Raw genomic sequence first — 15043 nt, forward strand, 5'->3', positions numbered from 1 at the left:
GTCAATCACTTGGCTGTATTGTTTCATGAAAGCTTGTGCCAGGTCTTTCCACAAGTTGATTTTGGCACGGCTTAACTGGTTGTACCACTTGGCGGCCGACCCGATTAAACTATCCTAAAAGCAGTGAATTAACAATTGGTTGTTATTGATGTATCCCGTCATTCTTCGACAGAACATTGTGATATGGTCTTCAGGAGAACTAGTCCCATTATATTTTTCGAATTCTGGAGTTTTGAATTTTGGTGGAAGCACTAGATTAGGGACTAGGCTTAACTCCTTAGCATCAACCCTGCAAAGGTAATAGTATTTTCCATAGCTTTGAATTTCTCTTCCAACCACTTGCATCGATCTTCTAGTTGTTTTGGTAGTTTTACCTTTGCTTTATCCATTTCGGCTATGTCATCTAAATTGAGAACAATTAGATTGGTCGGATTTTCCCCGGGGTTAGAACCTGAACCTGTTGGTAATTCACTGGTACTGAAGTGCCAGCTTGATATTGTTGAGGTCTTATGGTAACGGGTACCCTTCACGGATAGGTATCTGGTTGGGCTTGGACATTTACTGGGTTAAAACCTGGGGGGTATATAGGGTATTCATTATTATCCCTAGAGTTATTTGCAGTACTTTTCCCTTTTTCAGTCCCTCCAGCCAGCAACTGGGTCAACTGGGTTATCATGCTTCGTTGAGACTCTTGTATTTGATCCCTCATGTCTTGTTGTACCTTAGTTAATTATTCTTGCAGCTGGGTTTGCAACTGATCTTGCATGTCCTTCTGAATTTGTTCCAATCCCTCTAACCTTTGATCTGTGGCTTTGGTTTTACTGTGGGTACCGTAACGATATTCGGTTGGAAAATTCTTGTTGGTTTTCAGGGTAACTATCATAAGTTTGATTAATTAAGGTCTTTTTATGAAACTTAATGCATATGAAATGTAATGCTGATGAATGAAAAATGAATCCAAAAAGAGGCATTGGTTCTGATTCAATTCTATTAGAATAACTTGACTAGAAATTGAATCTCTTTACATAAAATGGATACATTTTACATAAACGGCCTTTCCCTAATACTCAAAGCCTGGACTTTCCTAAGAAGCCAAGCTAATTCTTGGCCCCGATCTAATTTTGATTTCTTTTTTAAGCTCAGCATGTCGGCTTGAACCGCTAGGGTTTGCAAATGGTCAGTTACTTCCCGTACTTGGGTCACAGCTTCACCCATGATGTGATATCTATCTCTAATCTAACCTTGAGAGCATTGGAATTACTCTTTCCAGTGTTCATTGTTCGTTTCTAGAAGTTCAACTCAAAGTTCACAATTTTGCAGTACAGTCTCGAGCTCTTAATTAGACTTACTTTCAATTCTTTAACTCTTCAATCTTATTTAGACTTACTTTTAACTCAATTGCGAAGTTGCAACTATGATATTGATGCAGTGGCCTTTCTAGTTCTGCTATTCAGGCTCTTGATCCAACCTTTTCATTTCGAGTTTCTAACAAATCCCTTTTCTACAGCATCTTCTCGAACTTGAGCATTTTGGAATTTCTTTTCCCATTGATCAACTTTAATCTTTTCTTGTTTGATCTCTTGCTGCCATTGCTCCGATGTTTTACCCAAGTTGGCAATCCTTATCGACAAGCGCAGCTTCTTATAATATGTTTTTAGACGGTCTAAGTCTTCGTTAACCTTATTCTTTCCTTTTCTCATTTTCGCGGTTTCTAACTTTTGGACGTTGACGTCTAATCCTAGCTGCATCTTTTCCTTTTCCAATTATTCTATCTTTTTCCCGAGCTCGAAAATCCTCTTTTCAAAGTCTTGCATTATGATTTCCAACTTAGACGGGATTACTTGTAAGTGTTCTTAAATTAGCCGAGTGTTTTCTTGACTTGACATAGGGACATTGTCATTGACTCTTTTACTCCACCACCAATCATACTTGGGAGTCGTCATGGGATTTTCGGGAAATCTTTTCATTCTGTGAGTTTGGTTCCAAGCGTTCGATATTTCATGAACCATCTTATTGTAATTATCACCCTTGTACGCGGACTCACATTGAGCCAACCCTTGAGTTACCGGTATGAACTGCCTCGATCTATACTACCTCAATACAAGTAGAGAGGCGTATCCAATAGCTCACTATATCCCAAGTAGAGGGACCCAGTCGAAGTCTCCACATCGGTACAAAATCTCATCAGGAATCATCCAAGGAGCCCTCCATTCAACGTCTTCGTCTTGGAGACTCTTGAGAATTGCCATCCATTGGTTCTTTGAAGTTTCGTCTCACCTTGGCGTAGCCACGAATTCTTTCAACGGAGAGTAGTTCTCGAAGAATACTCGATAATAGACATTTTTTACCCTTCAAAAGTGGCTATAGAACCATGCTAACAAGAGTTGTGCACACCCGATGAATCTTCATTCACCCGCTCTTCGACATGCATTTAAAGATCTAAAAGTTTTGTCCAAAATTATTGGGACAGGCGTGACCCTTTTGTGAAGCTGGTCGAATAGATCTGAAACCGCATCATATATGTACTCTAACGCTTTGCTAAAAATAACCAACTCGTAAATACTAAAAGCGAAGACATCGACCCTTTTCTTTGTATCCGAATGTGCTAAGATCAAATCCCGCAAACTTTTCCAAGGGATGTATTTTCTATCTCCTTTTTGTTTAATTCGGGCCGCGACCCATTGCTCACTCATTCTCATTATGCTCATTAGTCTCTTCAAGAAAGTTAGGACGTTGGCGGCTCTAGAATAAACTTTGTCGACTTGGATCCTCGAGCAACGGAGCTGAGTTATGTACTCTTCTACGGTGGGCACCAAGTCTACCTTCTCAAAAGTAAAACAACTATAGGTAGGATTCCAATACTAGGTCAAAGCTCGGAATAAGTACTTATCCACTTTGACATCGAGTAGATAAGGCAAATTCCCATAATTACAGTATAATAACTGCTTGGTTTCGTCATCCTATTGGTCCCATATTTCTTTCAATTCTTGGAGATTATTCTAAGTCACACTTATGTGAGTGAAATCCCACAATTCTGACATATATCCCTCCATCAGACTGTCACCCTTCTCTTGTTGTGTCTTCTCGGACCATATCCAGACGGCCTCATTGTTTTCCACTTGATCAAGAAATCCCTTTTCCATAACAAGCTCTCTATTTAGCAACTGAACATGAATCAACACCTTTCTATGATGAAAATGGAATGCAATCACAACCAAAACAAAATGAAACAAGTCAGTACATTTCATACAAATCTAAAATTCAAAGCAAGCAAGGGATAATAAATATAGTATCTATTCGGGTGACCATAGGGGTTTGGTGTGGCTTTACCTAGGGTAAGTTCTTAGGGCTCATTATATGCGGTTCAGTTCTAAAGTAAGGGTACCTGAACCGACAGATTCCTTGATCCTCACCCATTATAGGCTCATACAGACCAAGTTTAGTTCAGGAGAATACATTTCCCTATGGCTATACGGAGATGAAGATCTCACGAAGACATAGGTATAAATGTATCACGAAAGCAATCCACTATCCTATATAGAGGTGAAAACCTCACGAAGGAATAGTTTTTCAGTCTCACTTAAGAAGGAAAAAATAAAATAGTTATGCAAATGCAATATGTGGAAATCACAAAAAAAGAAACTTTCGAACCAATAAAACATATATACTAGATCGCTATACAACCTGAGATATCAAAACATGAAGGATGAAATGTAATAAAGGGATCGTAAATTTAAACCAAATTATCAATTTTCGACAAAAAGACCAAAAAGTAATCAACTCGGGACTTGACTCTCTTATTTTGTCCCTAGTAGAGTTGCCAAGTTGTTGAAACCTTTTTTTTTTGAAATCGACTTATATTTTGAAAACGAAAATGGGAGTCACCACCAATCCTTTTTATAGGGTGCGATCGGATCAACTCGTAATTTGATCATTTGAATATAAGGTTTAATTTACTAAGACAATAATTTTTGGTCTATAAAATCTAGGAAATAGGTTTGGGAGTCGGTTACGCACGAAGAAGGATTAGCACCCTCGTGACACCCAAAATTGGATTGAAAAAGAATCCAAAAACATAAAGGCTAGGGTGTAAATAAACCATTGCCGCAGAAACACGCGGATCCTTGGACGGATCGGGTCGGGTCTTCGGGTCGGCTTTAAAATGACACTATTTTGGATGTCTATTTCCCATAAATGTACCAAGGACCAAAAAAAAATAAAATAGAATTAAGTGGTCAAATCAAAAAAATAAAAAGAATAAAATAGGACCTAATTGAAACCAATAGCAAAAGCAAAAGGACCCATGAAACAATTAGCCCCCATGTAAAAAACGTGCGGATCCTATGCTGTTCTGGTTGGGTCTTGGGTCGGTAATTGGGTCGTGTTAAAATGATGTCATTTTGGCGTTTGAGAGATAAGCAGAAAACTACGCCGTTTTAATGGGCTATAAAAGTAAAAAAAATGTTTGAAAAATCATTTTGTATTTGTTTATTTAAAAAAACTTAGAAACTTCTTTTTCTCTCTTAGTTTTCTAGAGTCCGACCATTGGCATCGGCGAGTTCCCACGACGGTCGTTTAGGGCGTTTCGGGCCCTAGAGACCAGATCTGGGGTCGTAGTTTCCAAAAACCTGCCGAAAATAGTGAAAAAATAGGAAGAACCTTTCGTTTTCCAGGTCACCTTTTATCGGAGGTGATGAGCTCGGCCGTTCACGGTGGCTGAATGCAAACCGTCAGGTACGTTTTTTAACTTTTCCTTTTCCTTTTATGTTTTTATATAAAAAAAGAGAATAAATAAAAGAAGAATCACCTTTTGAATTTGTGTTATATATTTTGATTGCTTCGTCTGTATTTCTCTCTGTTTAAAAAAAAAGTCCTTTACAATCTATTTTCAAGCTTTTTTATATCCAAAATTTAATATTATTATGTTTTATTTTTCTACTGTTCTGCTGCTATTTGTGTCTATTGCGTGTTTGGTTTTTGTCCTTGCAGGTGGTGGTTGACGGTGGCAGAGGCTAGGGTACGGTGTTGACATGGGGTGTGACACCAACTAGGTATTAGGGTTTTTGTTTGGAAAGTTGTTTTGGGCCACTGATATTTTAGATCCTGACAGAATTGGGTTAGGCTTTGTAATTTGGGTAGTGGGTTTTAAACTTGGCCTAACATTTGTAAATGGACTATTTTTTTAATTTTTTATTTGGTTTGGTTTTGTTTATTTGGACACGGACAAAATTGGGCCATTACAAGACATATTATCAAATTATTGATATATGTTGTTTTCTTAATTACTTAATTAGACATTGAGAAGACAAGTATCGGCATTCTTAAACCAACTGATCAAAAACTCGCCGAACTTGATAAAATCAGAGCTGTCACCAAGCTTCCCTCCTCTATTAGCATCACGTTCAGGGTGGACTGAAAAGTTTTGTGAGCATTTATGATTTCACCTTCCATCCCTTTGTTAACGATTGTCCTGTTATTATCTTCCACTTTTTTTTATTTACCTACCTAGAAGAGAGCAACAACTATTATTAGCATTAATTTAAAAAGATGGTAAAACTACCAACTAGGTTTTAGCTCGATTGGCATCGGTATTGTTATCACTATAGGAGGATGTGGGTTCAAGTGCGCTAAAGCACATTTGTCCTCCTATTTTAGGGTCTGGGACTATGGGTAGTTCTAAGCATTTGTATAAAAAAGAAGAAGGTAAAAGGATCAGTCATGCCTTTTTATTATATGGATGAGTTCAAATTAGTCTCTGCAACTGAATAATTTAAGTCCACTTTTGTGAGATCTAATAGAAATGTGTATCTGCTTCAGCGATTAAGTGTTTTGGGTGTGTGTTTGAGGTCTTGGGTTCAAGTCTCACATTTGGAAAATTTTGTTGTTTTTGATCCAAGCCTTATCCCTGTTGGGTGGGCTTTTATAATATTGTTGTAAACTTATCTCAGAATGAGTTTGTTGGTTTAGGTGGTAAGGAGTTAGTGTGTTGGAAGTCTTGTGCTTGAATCCCTTAGTGGGTGTAAGTGTTAATTTTTGCTTCGGTTGACTGAGAGAGTTTGGATGGAATCGAAAGTCTGTTAAATGGGTAGTTATCAGTTAGTTAAGGGTGGATATAATGGGATTTTTAGTTTGAGTTTAATTTATTTTTATTTTTATTTATTTTATTTTTCTCTCCTCAAAATTGTTTCTGTTTTGATGTTCTGTTTTCCTCTTCTTTTTGACTATTGTCAAATTTTTTTGCTCTTCTTTTCTCTTTTTCGATTCGGTAGCCAATTATTCACGTAATTCACTGTGTTTTGATTTTTGGTGCCCAATTTCGGTTTGGTAAGTGTGGTTATTTTTTTTTGGTTGGTGAATTTTTGCTTGATAGGGTTTCGTTAATGTCGTTTAGGAGAAGATCAAAGGGCTCGGGGCTGTCCATCGGTGCCATAGTTGCGCGAAACCACCACTGTTCGTTTGAAGGTAAGGGTTTTGGTTAAACAAGGGATTGTTTGGTTCAATATAGTTTCGGTTTAACATCATTTTATGTGGCTAATTCGGCTTTCTAATGATCAATTTTAGGTTCTAGTGGTCTTGGGAGTGTTTTCGCATCAAAACCATACCAGCTGTGTACCCTAAACACAAAAAATTGAGGTTCAACAAAAGCGAAAAAAGGCACTGTCGGTGCCACACGGGCGTGTGCCTGGCCGTGTACGAGACACGACTGTGCGAATGTTAGAGGTGTGGCCGTGCGCTTGACACGGCTGTGTGATGGTGTGAGTGTGGCCATGTGGGCCACATAGGCTAGGCTAGGTAGGGCATTTGGGCCCAAATGGGTGAGCCACACGGGTGTGTGGGTATTGGGCCAGGCCGTGTGGGCCACACGATCAAGGCTAATCTGGGTGTGTGGGCCCACACGGGCATATGGGCCCAAAATTCTAAAAATTTCCCTAGGGTCGCTCGGGTCAATTCGATCGACTGTGGGCCTACTGTAAGGTCATTAAGGGTTAATCAAACCCTAAATTATGTGATCTGCTATTCTAATAGTCTGATCTGAGTATGACACTGATATATATGTCTGACTGTTCTGTTTGAGTATATATATGTTATCTGTATACGAGCATGTTAAGCATGTTAATTCTGTTAATTCTGTATTCCATATTTGTGTTTGAGGTGGGATTTGCATATGTGAAGGAAGTGATCTGTACGACGACCTTTCGCCTATTATCTGACGGCTTGGCTGCATATTATTCTATTATGTGTCGCATCGACACTATATGGTGTGTAGGGATGGGTGGGTGTATTTAACCCCACATGGTGTGATGGGATGGTCAGAGATGATATGTAGAGGATGGGGGTAAGACTCTGTATATCTATTCTGTACATCTGATTTTGACATCTGTTTCTATTATGGGCTTAGGTCCGAGTCTGTTTCTGACTGTATATGAAATTCTGTATATGTTGCATGACTATCTCAGTTAGGTTACACTCCGAGTTTACGAAAACTCACATCTACTTGTCTGTTCTGTTCAAGTAGTCCACAGGCATAGGTGGGTCGGTACGACAGAGGCTCAGCGGTGACCACTTAATGGAGATTGTTTCCATCATTATAATTATTTAACGGTTTTACTAAAATTTCTAGTTTTCGTGGGAGTTTTGTAAGTTTTGGACTCTCAGGACTTTTTGGACCATTTGGTTTGAATTTTTGGGGTTTGATTACGTTATAATTTCTAAACTGCGATGATTCGACAAAATATCAATTTACGCGAACAAATGTTATTTTTGAAAACATGAGCGTTGTTTTTGTTTTAAACGATTTTCAAACTTCTGCTGCAAAATAATTGATTAACTTTAAAAGAACAACATGTAATGGTTTCAGTAACATATATGTATAAATGAATATGTTTTATAAAACTTGGATGTTTTATCAAATAACTAAACATTGATTTATTGATGTATCATCGGTTTCAAAACCCTTCTTCGTAACACTCCCTGATTCAACTATAACGTCTAGGCCGGGTTTGGGGTGTTATAGTCTCTCTATTATTAAATAGATTAATTTATTCTCTGTATTAATTAAAAGAATAAAGGAAGACTAAATTTTAACGGGGTTCATATCAACTATTTAAAAATGATATGAAAATTAATTTTCTTTCAGTTGCAATTCAACTCTAAACAAAAATACTTAATTTGGATATCTATAAAAGCTTTAAAAATATCAATTTTGTTAAACAATGAAGGCATTTTTAAAAATTTTTTGTTAATTTTGTTTTATTTGATTTTTTACTAGTATAAAGACTAAAGTGATCCATTTAATTGTATATGAATTAATTTAAACCGATCCGAGGGCTTAACAAGAAAAACAAGAAACTAACTTAAACCGAGGTGTTTTGACGATTAATAGAATACAAGTTAAAAATCGTGGTTAACCAAATTGAACCAAATTCTATTTTTATTTAATTAATAATTAATTTAAAATTTTTATGATGTAAAAAGAAATATTTTGTTTTTAAAATAGTGAGATTAAATTGAAATTTTAATATAATTTTAAAAAATTCATATAAGAGTTATTGATTTTTTTATTTAGTTAAAAATTATTATTTTTTAGAAATATTTATGTAAAAGACTTGGAAACTTTATCAAATAATTTTCAAAATCCATAAAACAAGCCTTATTTTTCCAAAATAAGTCCAAAACCCAAAATAAAAAATTAATATGAAAAATTGCAAACTGTACTGAGCCATACCGAATTGAATTATTAAGAACAATTCAAAAAATTCCCTCGAACCGAACCAAACTCACCTTACTGAGACTATAATAGAGGGACATGCCAAATACCTTCACAAAGAAAAAAAAGCTGACTAACATAACCAATTCCTATTGGGTTAAGTGATAAGGAACTCAATACCCTTTAAGTAATATTTTGAGTTTAAGTCTTGAGGATAAATAAAATTGCATTCGAAGAGATTTATCCTTTCTTTAAGGATTTGACGTAACTTGAGTCCAAATTTAATCGAGATTGAATAGTGCTACATAACAACAAAGAGTGTCTCCAAAACGAAAAAAAGAATAACATCAATACATAATTATGTAATGCACCGGCATCAAAATGCCATATTGTGATGGAACATCCCAATCACTACTTGATCAAAATTTTTTCTGAACAATCTTATTATAGGTTCTAATCATATCTAGTCTTTTTGACACAATGTCTAGAACTGTCTATAGCCCCTCCCCAACTCATAAATAGGAGGATAATGCGCTTCAGTGCACTCGAACCCACATCCTCCTGCATTGACAACAATGCTCATGCCAATCAAACTAAAACTCAATCGGTATTACTTGAGCAAACTTGGTGTAACACCCCAAACCCGGCCTAGTCGTTATGGCCAGATCTTGAGATATTACGCTTTTCGTTCGAAAACCCAAACTAAAAGCTATCTTTGGAAATCATGTGATCTGAAAAGATTATTTTTGGTATAATTTTACCGATTGAGCATATTCTGAAACTTTCATTAAATTCATTATTTACAGCGAAAAATCCTTAGCTTGTTAAAATTTGAAAACAAAACATTTATTTTAATTAAAAAATTCGTGCAGAAACCATTAACTAAATAACAAAAACCCACCACAAAAACCCGGAAGCGAAATTAATCCAAAATTAGTCCAAAACCAAAAGTCCAGAATATTTTAATTATAAATAATTCAAACCATTTTATGTGAGAAAACCAATCCGAGTTCCCAAATGTCACCCATTCCTAATTCTGTTAATTACATGAAATGGTGAAATGAAAAGGGGTAAGCTATAAAGATTAATGTGTAACTTAAATCAAACAGAAACACAGATAACATAATAAATAGATTAAAACATCGCAGAGAATTTCATCAAATTCAAATGGGAAAAATGGTGCATTCATGGTTATGTAAATGCAAAATTTTTGGAAAACATAATGCAGATTTTTTAGAAAACTTCCTACCCAACTACATTGCACACCAAATTTAGTTCCCCAGAACTCGTCCATCCAAAAGCACACCAACAGATAATTGTGGATAGTGCCACCAGAGTTGCAGTTAAACTACTAGATAAGATAAATGTGGTCAAGTTACTATATTGCAGTCAAGCTGCTAGAACAAATATGTGGTTAAACCACCAGATAATACAGATCATTAAACTGCCAAAACTTCCTCCTTAAAATATTATCCCATCCCCATGCAATGTGACATGACATGCAAATACAGAATCTGGACAGTAAGCATGTTGATCATGCAATCGTATATTTAACAGAATTGTAACATCCTAAACCCAACCTAGACGTTATGGGCAAATCTGGAAGGTTACATCAATACGTAAAAATTCTACTTTATAGAACGTGTCTCATTACGAAATTAAAAATCAATGTTTATAAGAACTCGTCACAATTGCTCTGCAGGAAAATTTGTAATTTCTTAAAACGTTTATGTGAACTGATTAATTGTTAACTGAAAACCTAGCTTTATGAAAACATAACGCTTAAGTCACTTTCTTTGTAAATCTTGTAATTCATAATAAAACTTTGCAGCGGAAAATTTTGAAGTTAATATTAGAAAACCGTGATTTCGACAAGTGAAAATGTTTAATCTAGCCGATTGAGCATATTGTAGAATTTACATTTTTAACTTTCGTAAAACTCAAGCTGAATTTTTGTAGCGAAAAATCTTAATTTATTTAATTTTGAAGCCTAGTATTGATTGTTGATTAACATATATCATGCATAATAACTTTAACTAAGTAACAAAAACCCAAAACCAAAATTAAGTCCAAGAGATTAATCTAAAAGCCAAAAGTTTTGAAAATCAATTTATTAACCAAAACAAACCATTTTATGTGAAAACCAATCTAAGCTCCTGCACACCATTAGCTGATTACTTGAAAAGATTAATATAGAAGAGTGAGCTAACAAGCTCAGTGCGTAACTAAACCAAAAAAAAATACAAATAACATAAATACCAATCAAACATTGCAGAGATTTTCAACAAAATCGCATGGAAAAGTCGTGCATGCATGATTATATGAATGCAATATTTTCAGAAAACAAAATGTAGATTTTTCAGAAAACTTCCTACCCAACTCCGCTACATACCAATTTAGAGTTCCCCAGGACTCGTCCATCAAACAAACCAATAGATAACTGTGGACAATGCCACCAGAGTTGCAGTTAAATTGCCAGATCAGATAGATGTGGTCAAACCATTATATTAGCTGCCATAACAGATATGTGTGGTCGAGCCACCATAAATGCAGTCAAGTTGCTGGAACAGAAATGTAGTTAAACCACCAGATAGTTCAGATCATTAAACTGCCAGAGCTTCCTCCTTACAATATTATCCTAACCTCATGTAATGTGACATGGCATGCAAATACATGCAGTTGTACAAAAACAGAAATCAAAAGGCATGAAATTCCACGCTTCACAGAACAAATATGTCACAAATTCAATAAACGCAAATAAGATTCGTCATATGTCACATGCATGGTCATCTAGCAAATTCAGAGATATAAAATTTAGCATATTCAAACATCATATGTTCATATACAAACATAGCAAAATGGAAACATGCTAATAGAATTGATAGAACACATATCATACATATATAATTGACATACCTTAAATACATCACATAAAGAAGCGTAGTAACATATATCTTGTTTTCAAATCTTATTTAAGTAGTATGGATCCTACAAAGAGTCTAATTACTAATCACAGATCAATATAGCCCTAGGTGACAACTTTCTAGAAAATGGGCCCACACGGCCCAAAAGGTCTAGCTTGTGCAGCCCACACGGTCATGTGACGTCAACAGAGAACTTTTCGGTATCAGGTCACACACCTGATCGTTTTTTGATGCCAACACAACATCAGTAAGTTGAGAACCTAAAAACAACATCCCAGAAAGTGAAAATCATCAATCAAACACTTAAAACTGAATCACAAATTAAACGCAAACGCCAAACTTAAGCCAAACCAAACGAAATATCCCTTAATCTGGAAACGTTTATCACTTGCCCTTGCAAAATGACAACCTAAAGCAGTGTCTATATTGCTAGAGGATTGTCGAACATCTCACGACCTTTTCTCACGACCTTTTCCTAACAACACATTAAACAATTATATTAGATACCAAAAACCACTTGAAAGGCTACATCCACAACAAACAACTTAATACTCAAACACTCCATCACCCACAAGTTTTCATAATCTTACTTGACAACACAACCTTGCACAACCACACTAGCACAGGTTTTGAAAGTAACAAAAGAAAGAAGTAGAAAAAGAAATTGTGAAGGAGGAAGATGGAGAGAACTTGGGACGTTAAAAAAATGCGGGAGAGAAGAAAGTGAACAAAACGTCAATAACATTAGAATGGGGTGGGGGAGTTTTGGGGAAAAATTTAGGAATTTCAAAAAGAATTTTAAAAACTACCCACTTCTCCCAGTCAATAAATCTAATTAGTTTTCCTTACCAGAATTCTCCATAGAGTTTAAAAAAAATTCCACTTTAAACACACAGAGGATTCAAACACAAAACCTCTGGGTAAGTTGAAGCCTTACCATTAAACCAACATGTTCATTCTTGTCATTAGATGAGTAGAAATGATTTATGAACCATATGTTCAAAGATAGGGGTTAGAAAAAAATAAAAACAAACTTAAAGGGAAAATATTCGAACCCAAAAACCTCTCACACATAAGCACAACACTTAACCACTAAATCAAATTAATTCACTTGACATAATTTCCACAATCTTAACTCAAAAATCAAGACGTGACCACTCTTGATTCCAATAACCCAATTTCTGCTAACCAAATTTTTGGGATGTGACAAGAATTCACTAGGCATAAGATTTCATGCTTTGCAGAACAAAAATATCATATCACTTTAATCAGAATAGCCACAATGTCACATGCCATGAGAATTAGAACAAAACATAACTCTTCAATAAATGCATAAATTTAGCTAATCAAAAACACGCTAACAATGCTCACAATTTTACGTATCAGAACCAAATTTTATAAGGCGACATATCTCCAGAATTTATGCAACCATATCAGAACAACATTTTTCATTTAACAAACATCATACATATCACTTAACAAAACCTATAAAATCACTGACCTCGAAGCGTACTTCAAAACACGACCTTAACTAAATTTTACTGAAAATGGGTCATACGCCTGTGTGGTCCACATAGCCTACTTAACCCAGCTCGTGTGGCTTACATAGCCTGGGACATGGCCGTGTGGCTTACACGGTCTGGCACACAGTCGTATGGCATCGACATTGAATTTTCGACATCGCGTCATTCATTATTTTTTCGAGATTTTTGTTACACACCTTACTATTTTTGGGAAATGACTATATGACACACTTTTAGACCCTAAAAACAACATTTAAAACAGAGTAATTAGAATTGATACACCAAAATCCAATCAATTTACTTGGACCACAAGTGATAAGCATTTGGCTCTAACACCGAAAATCATCCTCTACAAGGTAGTCAAATACTTACCCAAAGATGCAACTGCTCCTAACTCAATTTGTTGACAAAGTGCCCGACTTAAAAACTCCACCTAGAAGTAACACAAAACAACCAGGCCATCTAATTGACTAACCAATCAAAACCACCTACCAACCTTAAAGAAAAATGCCAAAACAAAAACTTAAAACGGAGTACCACAGAACTCACCACAAACGGCCAAAACAGACCCTCAACGAGCAATAACACTGACCAAAACAAAGAGAGGCAGCATAACTTACAATGGCAAGAGGGAGAGAATAGAAAATGGGAAAGTGGGGAGAATGAGAGAGAGTAGGAGAGAGGGACGACAAATTAGAGTGAAGAATTAAGAGGTATTTTTGGGATAATTTCAAAAGAAAGAGTTTTTAAACTAACTACCCATATCTCACTATTTGATATAACTAGATTTTTCCAAAATCCAAATTCAACCTCCCTCTTAAACACTTGGACGACACAGACAAGGATTAGCTAAAAGAATTCTACTTTTACGTCCAACAGGATTCGTACATGAGATCTCTGGGTAAGTTGAAGCCTTACCACTGAACCAACAGATTTATTCTTATCCATAGTTGAACAAAATTAATAGATAAGCTTAATATCCAAAGTCAATAGATGGGATAAAAATAACAAAAATTCAAGGGAAGGAATTTGAACACAGGACCTCTCACACAAAAACACTACATTTAGCCACCAAATCAAATCAATTTACTTGACGTAATTTCACAACACTAAAGTAAAAACGGGGTGTGACCATTCTCTCGGTTCAGTAACTCAATTTCTACTAACTCGAATTTTTAATGTGACACTTGAGTTGGTGATGAATGTTGTGATTAGTGGAATTGCCTTTTTTTTTTTATAAAGTCTAGTTTAGGTCTACCAAGTGATAGAAGAACCAAATTGAGATATTAAAGTAAGGAAATAAACTCAAGAATTGATGCTCCTATGTGGCACTTGAGTTGGTAATGAATGTTGTGATTAGTGGAATTGCCTTTTTTAATTAGAAAGTCTGGTTTAGGTCTACCAAGTGATAGAAGAACCAAATTGAGATATTAAAGTAAGTAAATAAACTCAAGATTTGATGCTCCTGCATGGATGATGATTCCATGGATCATTGAGGAACAGTGCCCTCAACTTTTTCTACTTTTAAGCAATAATGCGGTGGAATCTCACAAAGGTCTGCCCCCAATTACATATCGGCATAGAAATCTCTCTTTTTAGCTTTTTTTTTTTTGGCTTAAATGGTATTATACCCGCTCGAAGTTAAATTTCTTTTAATTAAATCCTTTTAAATTTTTTTTTTCATCTGAACCTCTCTGATATGGCCATTAATAGACGTTACATCTATAAAAATAATTTTTTTAATATAAGTACTCAATGAATATGAATAAGCACATTCATTAGTCAAGATATATTCTAAAATTATAAAAATATAAAAAACATAATATATATGAAAATATTATTAGAAATTAATTAAAATCATAGTATATATAAATAATTTATTATTTTAT

This window comes from Gossypium raimondii, chromosome 4 (genome assembly GCF_025698545.1).
Source record: "Gossypium raimondii isolate GPD5lz chromosome 4, ASM2569854v1, whole genome shotgun sequence".
Classification (NCBI taxonomy): domain Eukaryota; kingdom Viridiplantae; phylum Streptophyta; class Magnoliopsida; order Malvales; family Malvaceae; genus Gossypium; species Gossypium raimondii.